The sequence below is a fragment of the Neofelis nebulosa genome, chromosome 1, assembly GCF_028018385.1.
Source record: "Neofelis nebulosa isolate mNeoNeb1 chromosome 1, mNeoNeb1.pri, whole genome shotgun sequence".
NCBI classification, from domain to species: Eukaryota; Metazoa; Chordata; class Mammalia; order Carnivora; family Felidae; genus Neofelis; species Neofelis nebulosa.
This window is the reverse complement of record NC_080782.1, coordinates 158,966,894-158,994,419: the sequence shown is the minus strand read 5'-3', so window position 1 is coordinate 158,994,419 and position 27,526 is coordinate 158,966,894. Positions and strand designations below refer to the sequence as shown.

The 27,526-nt window shown below is 49.9% G+C and overlaps 1 protein-coding gene across 1 annotated transcript in view; it reads right to left on the bottom strand.

The window, feature by feature from the left end:
• Window positions 1-12,217, bottom strand: part of LOC131518876 (serine/threonine-protein kinase MARK2-like) — a 50,565-nt gene extending 38,348 nt beyond the window's left edge. Inside the window, exon 1 of the mRNA XM_058741351.1 lies at window positions 11,757-12,217. The gene's annotated coding sequence lies outside the window, so the exon portion shown is untranslated. The remainder of the gene's footprint in view (window positions 1-11,756) is intronic.
• Window positions 12,218-27,526: the final 15,309 nt, after the last annotated feature.

Here is a 27,526-nt window from a genome sequence, read left to right as displayed (position 1 = left end):
CATGCGGGACATGGAAAAGCTAGACTCCTGCATTACAGTGGAGACTCAGCTGCAACGTTTGGGACCCCTAAGCTACTTTGGGGGCCCACCCCACGCCATTTCCACTCCCACACAGGCTGGTTCTCAGGACTTTGTTACCCTGTTGTGAACTCTTGGTCATAAGCAACATAGGCCACAGGACCTAAATGTTCCCCTTGGCCCTTCTGAAAATGTGGGGCAATGTTAGTGTAGGAAGGTAGGATACAATCTCTACATTGCTTTCTTTTTTTTTTTTTTTAATTTTTAGTGTTTATTTATTTCTGAGAGACAGAGAGAGACAGAGCATGAGCACGGGAGGGACAGAGAGAGGGGGAAGAGACAGAATCCGAAGCAGGCTCCAGGGTCCGAGCTGTCAGCACAGAGCCCGACGCGGGGCTCAAACCCACAAACTGCAAGTCACGACCTGAGCTAAATTGGGACACCTAAACAACTGAGCCACCCAGGCGCCCCACAATCTCTACATTTCTGTAAAAAAAAAATTTTGTTATAACATTTCTTTATTTTTGAGAGAGACAGAGACAGAGTGAGAGCTGGGGAGGGGCAGAGAGAGAGGGAGACACAGGATCTGAAGCAGGCTCCGGGCTCCAAGCCGTCAGCACAGGGCCTGATGAGGAACTCGGACCCAGGAACTGCAAGATCGTGACCTGAGCCGAAGTCGGCCATTCACCGACTGAGCCACCCAGGCGCCTCCAAGGTCTGCATTTCTGCCCTGCAATACTCCCACGACAAGTCCCTTAGGTGATTTTTCCATTTAGTTGTTCTGGTGAATTCCCTAGGACTGCATCACTCCACACTCCTCCGACCGGGACATGCGCGGCCCCAATTCTGTGCGGCGAGGATGCAAACAGAGTATCTGTGATACACCTTTCTGCGGCATCAACTTCATTACAAGATTTGGAATAACGGCCTCCCTCCTCCCCACACAAAAAACACAAGAGCAGGGGAGGAGAGAGATGCCTCAGGAAAAGCAGCCCAGTCTCTAAAGCTTCACCCAGCTGGGGACAGAAGGACAGACCCGCAGCTAGGGTGGCCTCTCCTCTTGTAGGCCGCGGACACGAGATACCCTCTTGATGGGAATCCACTGCAGAGAACTCTGAGGGGTGTGCACATTCCCGTTGTCCACGGGACCGTATCTGCTTGCCCAGGCCACTGTGTCCACACGGTGCGCGCACGTTGCATCACACACACCTGCGTGGGTTTGGGTCCGATTCCTGGCCAGTGTCCTGCACCTGTCCCGGGGCTTCCTGGAGCTCAGCATCTTTCGCTGCACTTAAAATGCAGGGACGGGGAACCTGGGTGGGCCTCAGTCCCTCGGCATCCCACACGTGGTTTTGCTCAGGTCGTGATCTCACAGTTTTGTGAGTTGGAGCCCCACATCGGGCTCTGAGCTGATAGCACAGAGGCTGCTTGGGTTCTCTCTCTGCCCCTCCAGCACTCGTCCTGTCCCTCTCCTTCAAAACAGGTATTTATTGAAGTTGCTTTAAACTTCGAAAATGAAACAAAACAAAACAAAATAAAATGGAGGCATGGAGCCGTGGCTCTCTCATTTGGGTTTTATTTTACTTTACTGTTTTGAAAAATCTTCTTTTTCAATCTGTATGCAGTTTCTACACAGCGGTTTTCTGGCTCTAGGGACGTGCTCCCTGGCTCCCAGCGTTCGCCGTGCGTGTCTGAGTCTGTGGTGAATGGGTCACACCTGGCCGGGCTAATGGTTCTCATGATGCTGGTTCCTACAGAAGTCAAAAGGCTCTGCTTTGAGAATATGCTGGAGCTGCAGAAGGCTGGAATGAGGCTCCGGGAGAGGGCTGGGCTCTAGGCTGGTGGGAGACTGCCTGGACATTTTGCCTTCTGCTCTGTCATTACCTGAGGCAGCCGGGGGTCCTCGGTGTCATGGCCTGGCTCCACATAAGGACTGAGTCCTTCCTCCTGCCCTATATTTTCCCATCGGTCCTTCATAACGGCTTTGAACTCTGCTCTCTTGCTTGGGTGGACGCTCATCAATTTCCTCCAAAGGTTTTCTCATTTGAGGGTCGCAAATACTAGAATATAGTTGCATTCCCTGCTCGGTATTTGTCCTGGCGCCTCCCAAAAGACCCCCCCCCCCACGCCCCAGATGGCTGGAACTTGGATTGGGGAAGGGCTGTGGCTCATGGAGTCAGCAAAAAGGAAGGGCCTCACCATGATGGTGTGGCCCTCCACCTTGTGCTTCCTACAACTCCACATCCAGCAGGTCACTATCCCACCGACACTCCTCCAGCCTGTGAAGCTGTTCTGGATCTGGTCCCACCCATCGCCCTGACCAATCTCCTGTGCCATGTCCCCGGGCTTCCTGGAGCTCAGCATCGTTCCCTGCACTTAAAACGCAGGGTCGGGGCTCCCGGGTGGGCCTCAGTGGCTCAAGCGTCCCACTCTTGGTCTTGCTCAGGTCGCCATCTCACAGTTTTGTGAGCTGGAGCCCCGCGTCGGGCTCCGAGCTGATAGCACAGAGTAGACTTGGGATTCTCCCTCTGTCCCTCCCCTACTCGCACTGTCCCTCTCTAAGTAAATATTCATTTAAGTTTTTTGAAACGGTATCCCTTCCCACGTGCTATGTGTTCAGGGGTGTATATTTCTTCTCTTGACGTGGGCACTCGCCCAATGGGACAGGATCCCGTCCTTGGTCTTATCTCTGGGGCTCTTTTTTAGGAGTTGGGGGGAGAGGGGAGACCCAGGAAATGGGAATTGACCTAAGCAGGGGCTGGCATGGCTGGCTGCCCAGCCTTCTACCCAGATCCATTCCTGGCATTAGAACTTCTGTTCCCAGGGAAAGTGGTCTCCTCTGCCCCACCCCTGGGCCCCACTGTGCGACGCTGTGTCTGTATATGGTATACAAAGGTACTTGTCTTTTCACTTTGTAAAGTACAATGGGCATGGATTAAACCAATATAAACAGATAAAAAGAATAATCAAATACAATAAAACCCAGGTAAAGTGAAAGAACAAAATAAAGACATGGACTGTGGCTCAGCTGCTTCCTTCGGTGCAGCTTCCTGACTTCCTTCAGTGTAGGTTTCAAATGGTGTTATTTGATGATATTTATAAAGGTCAAAGGGGTACGATTTTATTCCCTTTTGTAGGTGTCACATAGCAAAACGCTGTTACTAAGAATCTGAATAACCTTCGTACCGGTCCCTTTTGGCTCGTGTTACCAAATCGGGATCCTGGGGTCATTGTCCATGGGTCCCGGTATTCACTACTGGCGGTGGACCTTGTTCCCCATGACAGAGGCTGGGTCCCGTCGGTTCCCTCTGGGGCTCAGCTTAGTGCTGGGGGTGTTGCTGCCAGATGATGTGCCCGAGCTCCAGTGGGGGGGGGGGGCGGGGCTGAACTGGAGCTGGAGGAGAAGGCTCCAGGGCTCCGCTAGGGGGCTGGGCTCCCTTTGGGGATCCTGGACTCTAGGCTGGCTGGGAGACTGCCTGGCACTTTTTCCTTGTGCTCTGTCTCCTGGTGCCCTTCGGGCCTCGGTTTCTCTTTGAAGGGTTCGGCAGGTATAGCGGGCTCACCGGCAGTCTTTTGTCCTGCCACTGACCTGTTGTACCTCCTGGTTTGGGGAAGGACTGTGGCTGTGGGAGTCGGCAAAACGGGAGGGCCTTACCATGATGGTGTGCCCTGTGATGAGGGAGCATAAGGAAGGCTGAGGGCAAAATACAGGCCGGTACTGCACCCCTCCCGCCCCCCTGGTTGGAATATGTTTGATAACCCCAGACAGTCCTGGCTACCCAAGAAGAAAGGAAAGGGGTTTATGGGCTTGCCATGGTGATGTGTGGAAAGTAAGGCCAGTGGAAAATAAATCCCCTTACTGCCTACAGCCCATTGACAAGTCCTTGAAACAGGCAGAGCAGCCTCCCTGGGGGAGCTCAGCTGCCCCGAGAATGACATTTTGGTGGGGGACAAAAGAGAACCTTAGCTTCACATGATCCCAACCTCGAGGATCCTCGAGGATCCTTCCTTCGAGGAAGTCTGCTTCCTTTCTCTCAAGTCCCCCAAGATAGAAGCTGGCAATCATCCTGCAAGCTTCTACTTTTCTCTTTTCCTCCTTTACTCTCATTTCAGGGGCTTTTCGGGGAGTGTGGTCTTACGGGAACACTCTCCTGTCGATTGAGCAGGCTGCCACCCTCTAGCCCCGGCCACTCTGTGGGGAGGAGAGCGCCTGCCCTTTGGCTGCAAGTTGGGACCCTGGCCGGGATGGTAATGAGATCCAGAAACTTGATGTCCTGTCTTCACTCCTGTCCTTAGACAACGTTGTCTGCGTAGGGCACGGGACAGCCACCTAAGCCACGAAGCCTAACACTGCCAAGTGAGGTTTCCTCGTCAGGGGTCTAATGCGATCCCCTCCACCACTCTGGACTAGCCACCTCTGGCCGCAACAGCTCCACTGGGAGACGGCAGGAACCAGTACCTGAGTGAATTAAAACCCAACTGGGGACCGTTCCCTAGGGGAGTTGCTTGTGAAGACTCTATGGGTGGGACTGTCACTTGGACCATGATGGATTTCCACCTGTGCTGCTTTCTGTCAATGTCCTCTACTAACTACTACTGAAATTACAAAACTGGGCAATTGATTCCCCCTTGTGAAACTTTTCTAGTGTTTTCCGTGGGTTACAAACAGCAGGTTCTTCAAGAACCTGGAGCCTGGCCTCTGTGGAACGCTCTTCAAAGACCAGGGAATCAGGACATGACCATCAGGGCCCTTTTCAGGCACGGCCTTCGGGGTAAGGTATTTCGGTCCATTCGCCAGGCTCCCGTCTGCAGTCTAGAATGCAATGGGGAAGTGGGGGGATGCTAGCATCCCTCCTTCAGGAGCCCTTAGCCGGCCAGTTGGTGGCCATGGAGATTTTATTCGAGGGACGCCTGGGGCACCAGGAAGCTCTGACATACCGTGTGCATGGGGTGCCACCCAGGAGTCGGGGGCACGGTCAGCGGCAACGGAGCCTCTCTCTCTTTTCTTTCGACTTTTCTCTCTGGGAGGAGCATGGGGGCTTCTCCTCAGTCTCCAAAGATTCTCCCTTGGGATGCCTTTGTAACCCACTGGCAACAACTGGGCTTGCAAAATGCAGAAAGGACTGATCCTATAACACTGTGTGGCCTTAGTAAACGGACAGAGGTACCCACCTCCAGGCCTTCATGGCTACCCGGACCCTGGGGCCCCTTGGGGAACGTGCTCAGGAACCAGGTCAGGAAACTCCCTCCTGATATACCGGATGATAATTGTCTCAACAGGCCTCCTTCCTCCTAAGAGAACCCAGGTTAAGGGAGGAAACACAGGCCATCCCTGACAAAGGGGACGCGGACCCTTTCTCTCTGTTCCTCCTCCTACTAGATGTGAGGGCTTCTCCCTCATTTATTTCCCGGCTTCACAGCTATGATTAGAGCCACGTGTGCTTAGTCTTCCTTGGGATGGGGACTTGAAGGAATATTCCCGAGCAGCTGCTAAAACTCCATTTGTTTTCCCCTCTTCTCTGGCCTGACCCAGATCGCCCATTTCCACTTTGGGGGAACAGAAAACATGGCATCTGTGCCTCTGACAGAGCTGATGAGGTTGGAACCAGGAAATTGTCCTTGTCTGCCTTCTGCTGGCACCTCACCTCTTCTGCCTTCCCCTCCCCCTCCTCCTGTTTCTGCACCACCTTGGGTGTGGCCTGAGTACCTGGTTCCTATCCCATCCTCAGTGCCTCGGGCCCCGCCGGCTCCTTCTCCTACCCTCCAGGTCAAGGAGCCCAGAGCACCCCTGGGACCACCCGCCCCAGATCCCTCCCCACTGGCATCCCGGGAGAACAAACGGATTTTCTTTTTTTAAGTGGACGCAGGTGAAACAATTCAGTGTTGAAACTCACCTAAGTTTGGCGGACCTGTCTTTAGACTTATCAGCATTAAATAGAAAACGTTTTTTCTACCAAGGTTTACCAAACGTCAGAGAAGCTCATTTTATCTCGGTTGCAATTTGTTAGCACAAAGATGACTTAAAATAATGGTTAGTTGTGCCTGGTTCAAAGTTGTCACAGGTTAAGATAGCTTTCAAAGTCTTTGGTAACATGAAACTTTAAGGTTTCGTTGTTGCTGTTTTTTTGTTTTTGTTTTTTTTTAACATTTATGCACTTTTGAAAGAGAGCAAACGGGGGAGGGCTAGAGAGAGAGGGAGGCACAGAGTCCGAAGCAGGCTCCGGGCTCCGAGCTGTCAGCGCAGAGCCTGACATGAGGCTCGAACTCACGGACCGGGAGGTCATGCCCTGAGCCCAAGTCCGAAGCTCAACCCACTGAGCCACCCAGGCGCCTCAGTAACCTGAAACTTTAAAGTTTTCTTTCAAGTCTGCATGACAAAGGAGATGAAGTTCATTGGACATCTAGGTGTTTTTTTTTTTTCCAAATAGGACCAAGTGCTCAAGCATTGATTCCTAAACATAAGGTTTGTCTGCTTGGGAAACAAGGTTCATTTTCTCAGTTGTCTGCCAGGAGAACCAAAGCTTTCTAAAGATCAGGTCTCTGATGACCTCAAGTGAAAATGTGTCCTTGGTAAAGGAGCTAGGCTTTGCTAACAGCTCTATGATGCTACACGTTTGCCTGTAGGATCTCTCATTGCCACCTTCAACCTTGGTTGAATAAATAAAGTTGTAAGGTTTGTAATGACCTGCAATCCTATTTGGGACAGGCTTCATAACCTTCTAAGGTTTTAGCAGACTTTCCCAAGATTTCAATTGTAAATGAAGTCTTTCTGACCAGGTAGGCCTTTTCATTTGGTATGTTAAGTTACTCAGAAAAGCTCTATCAAATGATGGTAAACCTTGGGCTGTACTGCACGGGTAAATGTTGCAACTACCCCCACTCTACACGCGATTCCTAAAGTTTTCAGTGTTTTGGCATAAGGTCGTCAGTTGATAGTCCGATTATTGAAGTGTTATGTGTCGCAGAAATAACTGAGTTTCCTCGTCAGCTGCATCCTTAAGGACCTCTCAATTCGGAAAAAGGGCTCTGTGGACAAACACGGGTATTTGATGTCTTTAAGATGAACATGAAAACGGGTAAGAATGTCCAGAGTTCAGAATGAAAAAGACGCAATCAAACTGAACAAGAGTTGGGAACGTGGGACTGAACGAACTGAGGAAGATCAGAGTTTTGGGACTCTTGTCAGAGACACTGCTGGTTTTCCGATGTTTGCTCTTTCTGGTGAAGGAAACTTCCTCTTAAGATAGCTATGATCTACAGAAATGTCATCAAGCATTCCTTTGGGAGCGGAAGGATTTATCTTTTCTCTCTACCTAAACCCTCTGACATTCACACACTCCCAGTGAGTATCCTTTCTCTCGTGACAATCGTACTCATTTGCGTTAAGTCCTTGGAATGGGACACCATTGGAAATACTGGTTATTTTTACCAAGGCTTTGACTGGGACGTCCTATTTGAGAGCCATGCACAGACTCAGAGGTGTGAGCGTGTAGCTCCAAGGGACCAAGGTTGACTTTGGGAAACATGGAGCCATACAGCCCCTTGGAAATGTTGACCCGATACCTTGCTTCCAGAGTTCCCAGTAGCCTCCCCAGGTGAGTCAAGAATGTCACTTCCTGGCAGGTGCAGGAACCTCAGGATATCTCGGGGACTTCGTGAAGAGGAATTCGCCCAATTCCACAGATACTGCAGGCCTGTCTGACACAAGTAACTGTGGCAAGTAACTGTGGCCTCTGGCCCGGAGAGGCTACAAAAAGTTCAGTCTGGAGATTCCTGATAAAAGGTTCTGGCAGAGCAGACTTGAAAAGATCCTTATGATCCATCGCTATTCTTGCTGAACTTATGGAAACAATTGGGCCAAGGTTGTTAAAGCTGGACTTGTCCTACGAGCGAATTAGTCTCGATTTGGCCATCTCTGGAAATGAGGGTTTTTACAGAGACAAACTATGTTTCAAGAACGCATCGTTAGGGATGGTAAATCCTAGTTATGATTGTCTTTAAAAGTTTGTTGTTTGCCTAAGCTAGACAACTCGAGGTAAACTTTGTCACAGTAGCACAGGTATGGACAATCTTCTTGCTTGTTATTCTGCGGGAATAATAACCCCATGGGTATATGATTTAAATGACTGGAAGATGGGATGGATTCACCTATCAATAGACAAAGAGGCTAGTGGTTTATTCATCCTTCACTTGAGGCTGGGTTAATTCATAAATCTCTAAGCATGCAAACATGTCCCTCCTAAACCTGATCTGACAGTTACTAGAAACCTACCCCATAGAAACCCAAAAGACCTGGTTTATTCAAAGGATGGAAAGTCGAATACAACAGGGGATTTGACTCCAAAATAAAAGGGCTGCAGTCAAGTTACAGGGGCATTTTTCACGGGCTCCCGTATCTAAATGAAACCTGTACCCCCTTTCGCAGGAAATCCATGAGCACACGAATGTGCCTTCTTCTTCCTGTGAACCTGTGGAACACTTGTTCACACCTCTTATGATGATGGCAACTTTCTTTTTCATTCTTTCTTTTTCATTCTCTTTCCCCAAGTTCTACTAACAAGTCCTTCTTACAATGGGCCATTCAAAAGGACCACCACAGACATTTGAGGTACAAACCAGAAAGACCAACCTCATTCCTGCTGCCTCTTCCCACTCTCCTCTGAGGATGCTTCCCGCCCGACATCTAACATCTCACTGGCAGCACTGGGAAACACTAAGTTTGTGATTTGCTCTAACCAGTCACCCCTGTTTTTCTCGGTTCCAGAAGAGTACCTCTGATTAATTAGCTGATTGCTTACTGAACCAAACAGAGTCTACAGGATGGCTGTACATACATCACCTGTTACACAGTTAAGGACTTAAATGACTCTCAACATACCATTATACTGTTAAATATGAACATAACTCGAATGCAGAAAACAGTTCTACAAAATAGAACGGCCTATGTGCTAACTGCTGCACAAGGTGTAACTTGTACTCTCATCAAAACAAAATGCAGTGTGTACATTCCAGATGACCACAGAAACATTTCTGGATTTCTCACTGACATGAGTACTCCAACTTGGCACTTTAAACAATCCCTTTCCTGTAATGATTGGTTAAACTGGACTGGAGGAGGTGCGTCAGCTACCAAAGGACTTCCACTTGGGCTGATCTTTCTAGTGGTTCTCATTCTGTTCTGCTTTTTCTCCCATGTCTCTCTGCCTGGTACCAAGACTCCATCACTGCAATCACTTCAAGCCAACACACGATCCTTTTTACTCAAGGAGGTTCATACACATTGCCCACGGTGGATTCAGCTGCCTCTGCCTTTTATAACTCCCCTCTATGTTCCCTGACTGACCCATATTGACCGAGATAGGTGGGGACAACTCTATGCCCTTGCTCAGCAGAAAGAAGCTACAGAAGATGAGACCTTCCGCCTGCAGCAACCCTAAAGATTCCAGGGTCAAAACTGCTCAGGGGGCAGGGGGATATGATGAGGGAGCATAAGGCAGGCTCAGGGCTAAATCCAGGCTGGCACCGTCCCTCCCAGGTGGAATGTGTGTGTTAGTCCTTGGACACTCCTGGCTCCCCAAGAACAAAAGAAAGGGGTTTAAATGCTTGCCGTGGTCATGTGGGAAACTAAGGCAAATGAAAACTTAAATTCCCTTACTGCCTGCAGCCCATTCACAAGTCCATGAATCAGGCAGAGTGACCTCCCTCTAGGAGCTCAGCTGCCTGACAGTATGACATTTTGGTGGGGGCAAAAGAGAACCTTAGCTTCACATGATCCCAACCTCGAGGACCCTGCAAATCTACTTCATCTCAACCCCCGCAACATATATGCTGGCAATCATCCTCCACGCTTATGGCCTGCCCAGATCCATCTAAAGGGTCTCATGGCTGAGGTTTCATTAAACGGCAAGAAATGGCGTTTTCCTGGCAACAGCTAGCCCCTCAAGGTCCTGGAACCTTGAGTCCTAGAGTAAGTCTGGCTCTCTCCCTAACCCCCTCCCAACCTGAGGGTATATAATGAGCTACCCGTCACGACGCCAGTGCAGCTCTCCCTGCCCATGGACCTGTCCCCGTGCTTTAATACAATCACCTTTTTGCACCAAAGACTTCTTCACGAATTCTTCCTTGGCCATCGGCTCCAGACCCACGAACCCCCCATCACTCCAAAACTTCACCACCTCCACCTTGTGCTTCCTACAACTCCACATCCAGCAGGTCACTAGCCCACCGACACTCCTCCAGCCTGTGAAGCTGTTCTGGATCTGGTCCCACCCGTCGCCCTGGCCAATCTCCTGTGCCATGTCCCCGGGCTTCCTGGAGCTCAGCATCGTTCCCTGCACTTAAAACGCAGGGACAGGGCTCCTGGGTGGGCCTCAGTGGCTCAAGCGTCCCACTCTTGGTCTTGCTCAGGTCGCCATCTCACAGTTTTGTGAGCTGGAGCCGCACGTCTCGGGCTCCGAGCTTATAGCACAGAGTAGACTTGGGATTCTCTCTCTGTCCCTCCCCCACTCGCACTGTCCCTTCTCTTTCAGAACAAACATTTAAGTTCCTTTAAAGTTAAAAAACAAAATAAAATAAAGGCACGGACACGTGGCTCTCATGGCTCTCATTTATTGGCATTTTTTTGGGGTTGTATTTTGTTATTTTTTTTAAATACATTTTTTAATTTATTGAGAGGTTTGAGAACCTGATTTTTTGGCTCTAGGGACATCCTCCCTGGCTGCCTGTATTCACTGCTGGTGTCGGAGTTTGTGGCTGGCAAGTTGCATCTGGGCCCGCTAATCGTGGTCCCTATGCTGGTCCCTTCGGAGGTCAGACTACTCCGCTCTGAGGACAGGCCTGTGCTGGAACAGGTTGCGAGGGAGCTCCAGCAGCGGACTGTGGTTGGTGTGCTGATCGTGGGCTGGATAGTTGTCAACGTGTACCACATGTTTTCACTCTCCAGGGACATGAAAACCAGAGCACTGTGCTCCCTGTTTTCGATATTTCGTTCCGCGTCCCAGAAGACTTGCCCCTCAAACGGCTCCAACCCGGTGGCCAAGCAGTACCAAACCACCCCCAGGTTCCAAGCATTTGCAGAAGGGGTGTCCTCCCTTTGCTGCAGGAAGAGTCGCGGGGCAGAATAAGGGGGGCTGTCCCAGAAAGTGTGGAGTTTGTAGCCAGCAAACTGGATGCTCAGTCCAACCCCCGTGCGTTTTACCTTCAGCTTCTTGCCAAAAAGCAGTGTCTCCAGCTTCAGATACCCGCCTATCATACCTTGTTGGTGGCAGTACTCCACCACCGATAACAGCCGGCAGAATGTGTCTGGAACCTCCTCCGTCACTTGGCCATGGTGCGTAAAATCGTCACGCAGGTTGTCTCTGCTTACGTATTCTGAAAGGAGAACCAACGTTTCCTTGGTGTTGATCACCTCAAGTGACTTGACAACACTTGGGTGACTTGAGGTCTTCATATTCTGGGCTTCACGACAAAGTCCCTGGAGGCCAGCGGGGTCCTTCTGGGTTTTCTTGATGAACGTCACATCAGACTGCTTCCTGGGGGGGACGCTGCCCTCACTGGTGATCTCGGGGATCTCGTAAATACAGAAGTCCTCCTCACCAGTGGTAATGGCCTTACGCCCCTGAAGCATGGTGACCAACTAACTATACTAACGCTAAATAATGCTAATTACACGGACTATGCTAACCAACAATACCAACCTACAAAATACTAACAATACTATGCTTATGAACTATACTAACAACATGAACTATACTAACAATATGAACTATACTAACAATATGAACTATACTAACTGTACTAAAACGCTAACACAAAAAAAAAACAAATGAAAAACACACACGCGCACACACACATGTGCACACACACACTCACACACACACACACACACACACAAAGAAAATGAAGGGAGGAAACGAAGAAAAATTGAGAAAAAGAAAAACTAAAAAAGGAGAAAAAAAAAGAAAAAAGTAAAAACAGAAAAAGGCAAAAAAAATTGGGAGAGAAAAGGAGTAGAGAAAAAAGAAAAATGAAAATAAAAAAACAATAAACAAAATGAAAAAAAGAGAAGTCGAAATCAAACTAGCTAGGGTCAAAGGCCGACAGGTCACCAAAGCTTCCTGGGCTGTAAAGACCAAACACCCAGCCGAGCCAGGGTCTTATATAGACAGGTCTTGCCATGACTTCACCATGGGGCTTTGTGAGGGCACAGCAAGAAAGGGTCCAATTATGCAATCATGGCTGGGGATGTCTGAGACCACAGTGGTTTCCTCACTTTTTACTCCCAAAACCCCTTTACTCAATAAAAAAAAAAAAGACCCCCAATGGGCTTTTTGTTTGTTTGTGTGGGCTTTTCAAGATTGATATTTACTTTGTTAGAAATCAAAATCTATAAGATGGTTCAGTGGCCTTTTCACTTCAAGTTTAGAAAACTGTAATTTTGGCTTGTATAGACCTCGTAATGTCTACACTTAAAACACTCAGTTCCTGGTCTCAAAATGGTGCTACAACGTATAAGGAAACGTTGTGTTGTGTAAAACACGATAAGGCTCATTATTAACATCTATAAAGCTCAGAGGAACATTGCTTTTCATCATATTTTCACTGATAAGGTTGTGAGGAGATTTCTCATCAGAAACCTTGGAGGCTAGAAGGCATGGGTTGATGTGTTGAAAGCATTGAAGGAAAAAAGCTGTGAACCAAGAATCCTACATTTGGGAAAACTGTCCTTCAAAAATGAGGAAGAAATGAAGACATTCCCAGATCAACCAAAGCTGAAAGCCTTGCCCTGATGACTAGACCGGCCCTGCAGTGAAGGGGGTCCTTCAGGTTGAGATGAAAGGGCACTGAACAAGTAACTCAAAGCCTTCTGAAGAAATAATCTCCGGTAAAAGTAAGCAGACAGACAATTATGAACGCTAGTACTGTTATGACTTTGGTCTGTAGCTCTACTTTTGGTTCTCTATGTTAAGAGACTGATATATTTAAAAACCTAATTATTCATCTATGCTTTTGGACACAAGATGCATAAAGATGTAATTTTGTGACATTAACAACTGAAAGAAGGTGGGGTCAGGGCTGTAAAGTAGCTGAGTTTTCATGTGTTATTGAGGTTAAGCTGGTATAAATTGACATTACAATGTTGTAACTTTAGGATGTTAAAAGCAATCCCACGGTAACCACACACAACCACACACACACACACACACACACGCCACAGAACATACACAAAAGGAAATGAGAAGGGAATTAAAATGTTTCACTACAAAAAAAATCAACTAAATGCAAAAGAAGATAGTCATGCAGAAAATTTGAGACCGAAAGCAATTAAGGCATATAGAAAACAAAGAGCAAACCACAGAAGGAATTCCTTCCTTATCAGTGATGACTTTAAATGTAAGCAGATTAAACAGATTAGTGAAATGGATAAAAACATAGGATCCAACTATGTGTTACCTACAAGGGACTCAGATCCAAAGACACAAAAAAGTTGAACATGAAAGGAAGGAAAAAGATAATCCATGCAAATAGTAACCAAAAGAAAGGGTGGAGTGGCTGTAATAATACCAGACAAAACAGACGTTAAATCAGAAAATGTTACAAGAGACAAAGAAGGACATTTTATATGAATTAAGAGGTTCAGTACAGCAAGAAGAAAAAATGATAAACATTTACACACATAATGAGAGGCCATTATCGACAGAACTGAAGGGAAAAATAGTTCTATAATAATCATTGGAGCCTTCAATATCCCACTGTCGATAATGGACAGAACAACCAGACAGAAGGTAAGTAAGGACACAGAGGATTTGAAGAACACGATAGCCCAGCCAGATCTAACAGACGAGCACGGGACCCCACCCAACAATAACGGCACGAGGGACCTTCTCTGAGACAGACTTTGCATTAGGTCACGAGTTAAGTCTCAGTAGATTTTACAAGATAGCTATCACACAAAGTATCTTTTCCAACCACAAGAAGATGAAGTCAGAAATCGGTAACAGAAGGAAGAGTGGAAAATTTAAAAAGCTGTGAAAACTGAAAACACACTCTCAAAGAACCAATGTGTCCAAGAAGAAATCACAGTGGAATGCGAAAATACGTAGAGGTGAAGGGAAATGAAACACGACGCGTCAAAACTCCTGGAAAACAACAAAGCAGTGGTGAGGGGGAAATTTATAGCTGTAAACGCTCACAGTAAACATCAAGACAGATCTTAAATCAACACCATAGACGTGCAACTTAAGAAACTAGAAAAAGCCAAAGGTAGCAAAGGGAAGGAAATAATAAAGATTAGAGCAGAGATACATGAAACAGAGGGTCTTTCTACTCCTTACAGACGTAGAAAGGGTTAGAGTGCTATCAACAAGTGTATTCCAGCTCATTGGAGAATCCAGATACAATGGACAAATCTCTAGACCTAGGAAACCTACCAAGACTAAATCACAAAGAAAGAGAAAATCGGAAGAGATTCGTACATAACTAGGGAGGAGATTGAGACTGTAATCGAAGACCACCTGACAAAAAAAAGCCCCGGATCTGACAGCCTCACTGGTGAGTTCTACCAAACATTGGAAGAATTGACACCAATCTTCTCAAACTCTTCCAAAAACTTCAGGAGAAAGAACACTTCCTAACTAATTCTATCAGGCCGGCATTGCTTTGATGCACCCTAAATATCTCTGGGCCACCTTCCAGACAGTCACCAGAGGAGTTTTCTAAAATATCCAGCCACATGAGTTATTTTCTCAACGACAAAAGAGACCTTTCTCTTGTCTGTGGAAAGAGAGGACCAGGACCAGTAGTGTCTCCAGAATCAGGCTGAACATCTATGGACCTCTTCTGAGAGCCTCCGTCCACAACGGATGGGCCACACCGCAGACTGGACACAGCTGAAGCGGGGCAGGGGGTGGGGTGGGGAGGGGAAAATTCACGGAGGTAACCTGGGCTTCAACTGGTCTGTCAGCTGCTTTGACTGCTTTGGGCATCTGTGAATACAACAAGCTATGTCCTCGTTGGACGCTGGGAAAGGACAATCTATCTGCACATCCAGCCCTATGGGCTGGAGTCTCCCAAACGAGGCCATCGTTTGTTTTTGGCAACTCTGCTCCACCACAATATTCATCAGACTCCTGAGAAAGACGACCGATGAAGGGATCCATAAATGGTAAGACCATCTTGCACTTAGCTGTGTTTTGGAAAAGGGAGATATTAGGCAACTGGGCCTTTAAGGTTTTGCTTGCACCCTGTTTGTGGAATGGTACGTGTGTCTATGTATGTTGTAAATGTGAGATAGTTTCTCTACCTCCGGGTGGTGGTTGTGAAAATTAATTTGTAAAAGTGCTCTACTTAGCTGGTTTGAAGGCAAGTGCTTGTAAGAACTGGGTGTTCTAGGGGCGCCTGGGTGGCTCGGTCGGTTAAGCGTCTGACTTCAGCTCAGGTCATGATCTTGTGGTCTGTGGGTTCGTGCCCCACATAGGGCTCTGTGCTGAGGGCTCAGAGCCTGGAGCCTGCTTGAGATTTGTGTCTCCCTCTCTCTCTAATCCTCCCCCATTCACGCTCTGTCTCTCTCTCTCTCTCTCTCAAAAGTAAATAAACATTAAAACAATTAAAAGAAAACAAAGAACTGGGCGTTCTAAAACTCAGAAAGATAGAAACTAACCCCAGGTGTCTTTCAAGTTCAAGTGATCTTGGATAATATTTGGTATGAAAGCTAATGTAACGTTGTTCGTTTCAGTTCAAATGGACATAAGTCTTTAGAATTGCCAACATTAAATATGATAGTTTCACTCTGCTTGTGTTTACCTAAGTCAAACCAGCTGTTGGCGTTGTGACTGTCACAAAATGTGATGGAAAAGAAAAAGACGTTAGAGCCCTGTCCAATGGCTTCTGAAGCTTTATGGGCAAGCGAAGGACAGACAGACAGATGTAAATAATTTTAATAAATGTAATTAAGCCTACTTGAAAAAATAAGCGAAAAAATTCTGTATTTAATGAAAGTGAGACTGGTTATTCAAAGAGGGAAAACTTGGGGTACCTGGGTGGCTCAGTCTGTTGAGCATCCCACTCCTGACCTCTGCGTAAGTCATAATCCCAGAGTTGTGGGATTGAGCCCCGTGTCAGGCTCCAAGTGGAGCCTGCTTGAGATTCTCTCTCTGAGTGTCTCTCTGTGTCTCTCTCTCTCCCCCCCTCCCCTGCTTGTGCTCTCTCTCAAACAAAATTTAAAAAAAAATAAAGAGGGGAAAACGTAGGACAAAATCTGAAGGAATGTGAAAGGGAAAATTGCAGAAGGTTTGCAAGAAGGGAATCTTTCGAAAGAAATGCTATGCATGGTTGGGAACGAGATTCTGGAGCTTCGCATGTAAGAAACAAGTTTATGAGGGCAGCGATCGACCCCCGGGGAAGAGAAGGGGGAGGCAGAGAACGATGTCAGGCAGAAGCTGAGCAGTGACACTTCAACGGAAGCCTTAGCCGACTCTCTGAGCAGTCCCGAAAGTTGGACTGCCCTTCGGAAGCATCCAACCTTAGGCGAAAGGGGCTGGCTCTTCGTAAGCGTCTTTGGATGTGACCACCTGGGCAGCGGGTAATGCCCTTGGCAAGGCCGCTGTGTACAGTCACGGCAATCCCTGATGATGTCTGAGCGTCGAAGGCTGTAGGCAGCATTGCTATGGCTGGGAGACCTTGGTTCCTGCCAGAGATTCTGGTCAGCACATCCCAACACCCGTCACAAGAACTCAGACCCATGCAGTGCCCTGGATGTCCTTGTCCAAATAAGTATGTATCAACGTGGGAGGTGACACGGAGGAAGAAAGAAGGGACTGCATGTCTTTTTAAAAATTCATCTTGGGGCGCCTGCGTGGCGCAGTCAGTTAAGCATCCGACTTCAGCCAGGTCACGATCTTGCGGTCCCTGAGTTCGAGCCCCGCGTCGGGCTCTGGGCTGATGGCTCGGAGCCTGGAGCCTGTTTCCGATTCTGTGTCTCCTTCTCTCTCTGCCCCTCCCCTGTTCATGCTCTGTCTCTCTCTGTCCCAAAAATAAATAAAAAAACGTTGAAAAAAAATTAAAAAAATAAATAAATAAAAATAAAAATTCATCTTGTTGCAACGAATGAGTTTTAATATCCAAATTACAGCAGTATAAGACTGGAATTTGGGTTTTCTCGCTTTTAATGTGACAGAGGCTTCTTAGATGATGGGTCTAAATTATCAACAGAGGTTTTTCTTTACCTTTAATCTGCCTAGAAAAACAAAGTTTCTATGTCTTGTCTTTGTTAGGTCTTTGCTTACTTAAGAAAGTTGAATCTGCTCAGTGTTAAGAGAGCTAAGGTTTGCTCACAGCTCCATTTACCTTGCTGTCTGCATTTACCTTGAGAATCTCTTCTTGCCATCCTGGCTAAATAAGTATCCCGTTTTGTAACGATCTGTAATCCTATTTAGGCACGTGTTTTGAAACCTTCTGGTATTTCACCAACTTGCAAAAACCCAGCTTGTGAATGGAAGTCTTTTTGACGAATTAGGCTTATTCCCTGGTGTGTCAAAGGACATGGGAGGCATCATCAAATAAGCGATGAGGAACCTTCTTAGGGTTTGTTGTATGGGTGATTGCTCTAAGTGTCCTAGAGATTTTATAAGATTCCTAAGGTTTTGATATGTCCTGGTATAGCGTCATCGCTTGTAATACGAACTACTGAAGTATCGTGTGTCACAGTATCTCCTTGCCAGCTGCACTGCATTGACAAATACAGCTCTCTGATCCCTTCAGGATCATAAAGCTAAGCTTAGTAAGAATTCCCAGAACTAATGGGGAAACTGCTTTCAAACAGACACTTGTGTAAACATTGCTGGTCCTCTAATGTTTGCTCTTCTAAATTTAATCTGCCTATGACATTTGGTAGACGTTTGGTAAATAATTTCTTCATAAACAGATAGGAAACATTTATCCCTTTCTCCCTACCTGGTACCACCAGAATTCAAAACTCTCAGGGAGTATTCTCGTATTTTCATGGCAGTGAATTTATTTGCAGAAGTTCGATACAAATCCGTTCTCCTTGCAACAGGACGCCACTGGAAACATTGGTCATGTTGCCAAGGCTTTGACTGGAATGTCACAGTTGAGGGAGATATGCCTAGTCTCAGCTACAATCAGAGAGCTTTAAGGAACTAATTAAGGTTGACTTTGCCGAGCCAGTGAAGCCCCTTGGAAAACTTGCCTCGTACCTTGCTTACAAAGTTTCCAGCAGCCCTACCAGGTGAATAAGGAAGGTTGTCACTTCCTGGCAGGTGCAGGAACCTCAGGGTATTTGGGGGATCTCGAGAAGACAGGGAGCCACCCACATCTATAGGTATGGCAGGCAAAGGCTGGTGGCCAGTGGCTTCTTGAGCCTGACAAGGCTGTTCAAAGTTCAATCTGACATTCCTTACGAAAAGTTCCAGCGAAGCAGATTGAAAAAACCAAACACCTATATGACCAATCACCGTTGTGATGGCGCTTGTGTAAACAGGCCCAGCTCCAACTGGACAGTTTTACAAACAAATGTGTCCTAATTTGGCGATCTTTGGTGGAGATGAGGGTGGTTTCAGAGAGAGAGATTGTTCCAGTAACACACCTGTGAAAATGTAAGATCATAGTTCCGATGAACCGTCTTTGAGGGTTTGTTGGTTGTCTATACACCTGGGCTGGGTCCTGAATTCTTCTGGTTTCCTTGAATGTCTGACCCTGACTCTCCAAACTAAGGTTTCCAGTTTTCTCCCACTGTGTTGACTGGAAGCACTGAGAACGAAAATTGCTTTTCCCTGAAGCCCCGCAAACCGAAGCCAGACCACCCGAGGTACACGTGACAGAAAAGTGGCCCGGTGATCTAAGGGCCACTCAGAAAGATCACCAGAGACACACGGATAGCTGAACAAGCTGATCGCAGCCTTCCCGACTGGACAAGCTGCCATCGGATCACCCAGACATGGACGTGTTCACGGATGGGGACAGTTTCACGGGTCAAAGACAAGGAAGAGCTGGGTGCAGTGGTGACCCATCAGCTATCGTCTGCTGCGGAAGATGCCACAAAGTGGACCGACTGCCCAAGGGAACCATGCTGGCAGCCCGTCGAAGACTCCAAGACCCTCTGGAAGAGCTTTAGTGCCAAAGATAGACTTAACTACATATCAACCCCAACGTCCCTTGGAGGACCAAAGAGGAGTTAAGTAAGGAGTGGGGGTTTGGACACCGTGCTGGCATTGACACCGGCTGGAAATAGAATGAATCCTTACCCTAGAGCATCTGATGAAAGAAATAATTAGCCACATTCTTCGAAGCACCCTTTATGGGAAAGATGCCACTCTCCAGTGGATCCAGAAGTATACTGCGGGATCCGATTTCAGCGAAATGCTACAAAAGGCAACGCTTGTGCTAAAAACAATCCTAAGACTGGGTGCCCACAAGTTCTCAAGGGTATACAACTGAGAGTCCCTAAACCTGGGGAAGACCGGCAGGCAGCCTTTCCCGGAATGCAAAGAACAATGGGAAATTCTCGGGGTTTGCTTGTATCTGCAGACACCTTTATCAATGGGGTTGAGGTTCCTCCCTGCTGTTCAGAGAAGGCCTTGGGAGTTGTCAAGTTCGTTTCAAGGGGTTGATGAGAAGCAAAAGGTGATGCTTTGGTGCTGCGGAAAGTCCTTGTGCCTTAACTACAGCATCAGCACTGGCCCCGGGCCCTCCACGCAGCTAATCATTCCTTCAGACTCCAAACTCTGCATCACTCTTCTTGTCCCACCTCCCCCCGCCACCCCCACCCCGAACCCCCTGAAACCAGTAAATCATTATCATTAGAAGGTTCAAAGTTGGGAGACTCCACAGGCTCCTTCGGAATGGAGTGAAAACCAGACACACACCCCCCGGGAACAAGGGAGCCAAGTCCTAGGTCTGCAACATGGTCAAAACCGAGTCGTTTCGTTTGTGGAAAATGAATACATGTGACTTTGCACCTGTCTCGCCCGGGGGAAAAGTAGCGCGCGCGCCATCGCAAACGGGCGTCTCCCGGCAAAACCCGTTCCCTGCTGCTCGGGGAGGCTCAGACTGCCAGAAAGGCTGTAGCTCACATCCTCTGAGTGGAAAGAAAAAAACCCTCACCAAGCAGGGACCCCAGGGTAGGGGTGGGGTAAGGAGGGTCTTTCAGGGTTAATTTCCTTAACATTTAGCAAAGATCATCCGCTCTTGGTGTCCATCCAGACCTTGGCCAGTATAATGAAAGCCAGATGTCACCTTTTCTGAGTTCAGACATGGTCCCTTCTGCCCCCTGTGTTTGGTGTTTGTTGTGGAAGGGAGATGAAGCAGGGGAGAGGAAGGGGTCTCCACTGAGCAGGGCAGATGGTCCACTTATTTTTCCCTTCCAGTTCACAGCCTGAAAATATTTATGAGTTCCGAATCCAATTAAGCAAACATTAATTTGCGCCAGTTCTGTGGGCAAGGCATTGTGCCCAGGGTGCCCGGCGAGACCAAGGTGAACTCATTCCACTATGGCCCGGCCTGTTGGGGCCTGCCCTGTGCTCTGTGCTCTGTGTCGGGAGACAACCCGGGGCTTCATGCAGGCTCCTTACTCTGCCTGGGGCTAAGTGTTCAAGTCACTAGGACAGAAATCAAAGTGAACATGGATATCAGAAGCAAGCACAAGAAGCCAAAGAGGGCAAGCAGGGCCAGGGCACTTCAGCCATGACCCCCCTCAAAGCTTCAGTGGGGCCACGGCTTGAGGTTCTCACAGAGGTGTGGGTCTGCTGAACACAGGGGGCACAGGAAACAGCACTAGTCCCACAGACAAGCTGGAAGACAGGCAGGGAACCCATGGACGCACCTGGAACCAGAGGGAAGCACTGCTGGGCAGCCGCGCAAGGTGCCCCGGGGGGACAGGAGCAGGAAACTGGGCCGCACACGAGAGAGGCGGCCGGCTCACGGGGCCTCAGTGAGAGCCACAGCTAGAGAGTGTTGGGCAAAGGGGCTCCATGGAGGGCAAAGCAGGGAGGGTCACAGTCAGACTTGACTTTTAGACCAGTCCTTCTGGTGGGCGGGCCCCTGGGGGAACACTCAGCAGAAGATCAGGCTCCCTTTAGGAAGGGACCTCATGGTCCTTCTTCCCTGGGAAACAGATTTTGCAGCTGTCTGGGGATAGTGACCTGAATCGTGAAGAGTGGGTCAGATCTGAACCGTCCGGAGGGCTTCCTGGCCTGTGCCCCTGTGCCTACCTGTGTTGACCAGAGGGTGTGACATGTGACCAAGGTCTGACCCCCACCGTGACAGTTCCCTGAGGGCAAAACACGTGCCTGGCACAGGATAGAGACTCAGTCAACGCCTGACCCCAGCATCCTAAAGTCCCAGCAAGGTCTTCTACCACGACTCCTATAGGTGTCTGGGGCTGTCCCCGAGAGTCAGCACAGCAGAGTAGAAGTCGTTATGGGGTTGGGTTTTTGAGCCTCAGAAAAATCTCAGATGCAGCCTTCTCTGCCTGGACTCACATCAGTTTTCTTCCCTGCCTGGCTCCTCACCTCTAGGAGTCCTGCTGACAACCAGTTGGCTCCAGCTGGGGACACAGGTTCCAGTCTCCACACGGTCCCCACCCCCACGCCAGCCCCGGGCCCCATTCCGAGGCCATTCCTTATTCTCTCACCAAGCAGGTCCTTGGTGTTCCTGTCCCCACCACTGAAATGTCTTTCCCACCCTTCCTCAGAACAGAGAACTGCTCTCCTGCTTCACCTGGTCTGCAAAATCAGGTTCCTGACAGCCCACAGCAGGGACCCCTGAGGCAGGGGGTGGGTGGGGTTGGGCAGGGCTAAACAGCCACCCTACACACATCTCCCGGCACTTACAGGTGAAAGCCCACTGGTCTCAGGAGATCTCGGTGAAGGGCGCCCTGTCATCAGCCAGGGGCTGATTCTTCTGGGGGAGTGTATCAGACGGAGCAGGGAGGGCTCAGATCCTGGGGCTGAAGGCACCTCTCTTTCCTATTCCCCCTATGAATCCCCTTCCAATGTCTGTGCATACCCCAGGAACGGGATGCTCACTACCCCTCAGCAACCCTCCCTGTCCTCAGATAGCTCTTCATTTTTTTTTAAATGTTTTTTTTTTTTTAATTTAATCTTGAGAGAGAGAAAGAACATGAGTGAGGGAGGGGCAAGCGAGAGAGGGACACAGAATCCGAAGCAGGCTCCAGGCTCCGAGCCGTCAGCACATAGCCCGACGCGGGGATCGAACTCACAACTGCAAGATCATGACCTGAGCCGAAGTCAGATGCTGAACTGACTGAGCCACCCAGGCGCCCCGGTAAATCTTCATTTTTAACAAGTTTTCTGGACAGGTAATACATGTTGCATGGGTCCGAGCTGAAGCGACAGCATGGTGCACACTACGAGGAGGCTCACAGCCACTCTTATCTCTGCCTGCCCGGCTCCTTACCTCCCAAGGGATCGTTTGAACAGCTGTTCGGGTCTCCTGCCATTGCTTATGCATGCAAACGTTATAAGCAAGAAACCACATTCTTCCATGCAACTTTTCTTACCCCAAATGTAACGTGAGATACATGCTCTCCCGCACCTTGCCTTGCTCAGGAAACGGCGCACCTGGAGCCTTTCCCCATCAGTCCATGGAGGGCACCTTCACTTTGCCTTCACGGCTGCACATATTCAGAGGGGCCATGGCTCCAGAATGCGCAGCTGCCCCTCCTCCCGCATCTCCTGGCCTGGGCCATTCTCCGTCTCTCAGGGCATCTCCTCTCCCCTCTCAGGCCCGGGGGGCCACCTGGCCCTCACGCCATCCGTAGACCCTGTAGGACACTCCTCCATCCCCTCACCCCGCGTGTGCCTCTGCTTCCTGCTGGGACCCTGCCGGACTCAGGGTCTATAGACCCAGCCCTCCCAGTGCCCCCTATTCTGCCTTCCTGGCTTGGGACCACCACTCACGTGTCCCGGGTTGCGCCCAAGCCGAGTGCGCGGGTATACACTAGGGCCTCGCCACGCTGATTCCTGGAGCCTCCCCACGATGCAGCCTACCTGTCACCCATCTGCACTTCTCTCTCTGTAGGCTGCCCAGAGGACCCCACCCAAGCCCGAAACTCCCAGCTCCAGGCTCAGGATGCACAATTTGTGTTGTGCCCAGTCACGGAGCGATTTCAGAAATCTGAAATCTGCTGCCAGTGGGGCTGGACGTCCCTGTGGCCCTTAAAGTGCCTCCATGCTCCTCCTCTTCTCCCCCACCCTCATCACCAGCCCGCTGTCTCCCATCCCTCATGGCCGTCCTGGTCCCCCAACTCAAACCTTGAGACCTGCCTGGCCCCAGCCCCCTGGGCTGAGGCACTAGCACCCTGGGATTCTGGTTCCTAGCTGCCCCTCCCTTCATCCAGTCAGGAGCCCCAGCTGTGACCCAACTCCATGCCGAACCCCTCCACTCCACTGGTGGGGGTGAGGAGAGGCAGGGGTCTCAACTGCAGGCATCGTGTTCTCCACGGGCCACGGAGACACCGCATCATTCAAGGCTGCTAGGAGCCCGCCCCTCCACCAAACAGCCCAGAGATTTGCCCCATCTGGCCCCAGGGACTGCCTGAGCTGAGAAGCTTCTGGTCGTAGATATGTCACAGCCTAGGACACCGCCGCTGCCCTTGAGGGGATGGAACTACCACCAAGCCAGGTGACCCCCCACGAAGGTCACTCTAGAACCGAGTAAGCCCGCACAGTAAACCGGTGCTCTCTCTCCAGGACACCAAGCCAGCAGACGGCAGGGCCACAGTCCCCAGGTGGCGGGCCAGGGCCAGGCTCTGACCTGGTGCGACCTCATCACAGAGACACCAAAGCGCAAAGTTTCATTGAAGCCACCCGCTCCCAGGACCCAGACGCACAAACAGAGGCCGATGACACACATACCTGACATTCCGGGAGCTCTCACCTTCAGACCTGCAACGATAGAGAACACAAACTTAGGATGCAAGTACCTTCCACTATGGGAGATCCACTGGAGCACATGAGCTGTGGGGACATGTGAGGTCCCCAGCTCCCCTGGGATCCCTTCTGCAGTCTCGGCAGACTGTCCCCAGGCCCAGCCCCCAAGGTGTCACATTGCTGGTCTTCTGACCTGGAATCCCACCCTGAAAGCCACGTCCTCCCAGAAGTTGGGCAGCAACCCCAGAGGGGGGTTCCAGAACTCTGTGCCCTGGGCCCTGTGAGGCAGCAACGGAAGGAAAGAGTGAGTGGGGATAGTGTAGCTGGCCTCACTGCATCCTCTACTTGGTATTTCCAGCATCTCTCCCCACTGCCGGCTCTATTTTCAAGGACCCAGAAATCAATTACACCACTTTACGAAGGAGACAAGCCTGAATGTCAAGAAACTGGACAATTAGATCCTATCGCACACACTTGAACTTTCAATGGAGACTGTGAAATACCCGGCAGCCAAATACAAGACAGCGATGTCTTGCCGCTCTGTAAACCAAAGGAAAGGGGCTTGGGGATTAAAATGCATGCAGCTAAGGGCTTAAAGCCACAGCTGGGCTTCCTGAGTCTGAAGGAGCAAAGGACTGTGAGCAAGCACATTTGGGAAGCTAATCCCTGGACGTCCCCAATTGGATTTTATTGCCAGCGAGCTACAGAAATAAAAACACACTTAACTCAAAGTCTTTTTTGTACTTTTTTTTTTCTTCTGCAAATTGCCTTTTTCAGTAACTGTGCAGACTAACTGCATCGCCCCATGAGCACTCAAGCCCAGGGGACAGCTCCTCCCACAGAGCCACCCTCGCTGGTCTTAGGAGAGCACCCCGTGCCCTTTCCTATGTCCGCTGTGTCAATGACAGATTTTACCCCGGTTGTCTTTCAAGCTAATTGACAGCCCAGCCCAGGAAAGTTTCTCCAGGATGCCCTACAGGATCTTAAACACCAACTGTCCGCTGTCTGGAAGGCTCCCGTTGTCCCCAGCTCTCACGGCAGCTACACAACGCAGGCCAGTGCCATTGGCCACTTCCGGGCTCAGCCAGTGCAAAACCGGAAATAAAGGTCAACGACGATGATGATGATGAGAGACGCCCCTTTCTCAGCCTTTACTAGGTGCCAAGCCCAGAGCCGGGCCCTGACACAGGCTATTGATGATTTTCACAGCAACCTGGCAGGCCCAGCATGGCCCTCGCTGTGCCCAAGAGGGACCAAGGCTCCCGGAGGCTGTGTCCGCACACGGTCGCATGAGTGGTCAGCATCGAGGTGCTCTCCTGCCACACCTCGGCAGCCAGAGAGCAAACCAGACCCCATCCAGTCAGGATGGAGGTCACTTGGGTGAGTGACAGAAGGGGGCCCTGGGGGCTTGCAGGTGCTGCTCACGTTTAGTTCCCGATCCAGGTCCTGGTTACCCAGGTGCAAGATCGTGATTAATACAAAGGGCAGATTTGGCCATTCAGATTCCAAAATGTATTCCTCCTATCCATTTGGTCTTTGTCCACAGTTCCTGGCGCACACAGCACCCCGAACCCTTGGGATTTTCTGAGCAAAAAAGAGCAACGGGAACATCTTCTGTTATCATATTTGGTTGCATGTCCTCCGCCCCTGAAATCACTTCAGAGCCACGACGGGGGCAGGAAATGTTCCACCACACCCGGGATCGTGTCAATGCGGTGACTCTCGGAGAGCACCTAAGGATGCGAACTCACGGTCCCGCCCCCTGAAATCAATCACCAAAAGCCAATGATTCGATCAGTCGGGTCTAGGTGATGAAGCCTCCGTAAAAAACCCGAAAGGACGGGGTTCAGATTGCTTCCGGTTGGGACGGACAGTGTTTCCCCGGGAAGGTCAGGGCACCCTCGGACCCACAAGTTCTGCTCCTAGGTACAGCAGAGATTCAGAGAGCGTGGCGTGTCCAGAGGGCGTGGAAGCTCTGAGTCCCTTCCCCATGCCGTGCCCTGCGCATCTCTCCTACTTGGCTCTTCCTGAGTTACATCCTTTGAGAGTAAGTCAGTACTCCGGTGAGTAAACTGCTTTCCTGAGTTCTGTGAGCCACTCTAACAAACTGATTGACCTCAAGGGTTGGGGGCCGGTGGGGAGGAGTCACAGGAACCTCTGATTTCCAGCCGGTCAGTCAGAAGCGCAGGTTCACAAGTTAGGCTTGCGACCGGCATGTGCAGTGGGTGGGGGCAGTCTTGTAGGACTGAGCCCTCCACCTGTGGCATCTGAGGCCATCTCCAGTTAGAGGGTATCAGAACTGGTGGAACTGTAGGACACGAGGCTGTGTCTTGAGAACGGCCTGGTGGTGTGGGAACTCACCCCCCGGCATGTATGTTTTGGAACTGGGTACCAGAATCTCTACCAGCGGGGGGAGGGGGGGAACCAAGTGTGAAAACCCAGGCTGCCACAGGCTCACGACACAAACACGTTCAGAAATAGCGCGGTTTTATTTTAAAAAATGGGGAAGAATAGGGGCGCCTGGGTGGGTCCGAGTCAGCTAAGCGTCCAACATCAGCTCAGGTCATGATCTTGGGGTTCGTGGGTTCGAGCTCCCCCGTCGGGCTCTGTGCTGACGGCTCGGAGCCTGGAGCTGGCTTCGGGTTCTGAGTCTCCCTCTCTCTCTGCCCCTCGCCCACTCACGTTGTGTCTCCCTATCTCTCACAAATGACTAAACGTTTAAAAAACTTGGAAAATATACAATATGACAGGGATAAGGAGGGGGGATAAGGTTAGCTGTGAGCTGACCATTGTTGAAGTGGGATATGAGGGGTGGGAGGGTCTTACGCTGCTTTGCCTACTTTGGTACACGTTTGAAGTTTTCCACGAGAAGAAGCTGAAACAAACAACACACGAGGGTTAAGTGAATGTGGGTGCCCGCGTCACTGGACTCCTGCCAAGTGGCAGGTGGGGAGTTGGGCCCATGATAAACCATGGCTTCGCTGAGGTGGCCTCGGAGGGGCCAGACCAACAACTGCCTCTCACACCCATGTCACAGAGATAGATTTAAATCAGATGTATTGTCACGACCTTGGCACCCTTCTCTGGGGGAGACACCCATCAGAGAATCTGGTCCCAACCACGGACCTCACTCCAGGAAAACCCACACACGCCCCTACAACTCCAGTCGTGGGGTTCCTGTGCACTGCCCGCCAAGACACCAGCCCCAGACAGTGGCATCTGGGACGGCCAGCTCCAACTTCCACAGCTCTGGTGTGCCCCAGCCCCGTGACCTCACTCTCTGGGGCTGCACTGGCTTGAGGAGAGACCTGGCCAGCCTGTGCTTCAAAGGCAAGAGGATGCGTGACCTGGGAGGTGACGGCAAACACGGCGTTTCTACAGCGTTTACAAGTGCATGGCTGAAGGAAGACGGGTCCATATGCTCACCAGGGCCTGGGAGGCGGGGGAAACGGCCAGAGGTCGGTCAGAGGGTGCAAGGTTGCCGTTTACGTGGGATGAGGAAGTCTGGAGGTCCAATGTCCAGCATGGTGACCGTCGTTAACAAGGCCGTATGGTGTATTGGAATGTGCTAAGAACAGATTTCAGGTGCTTGCACCATAAGA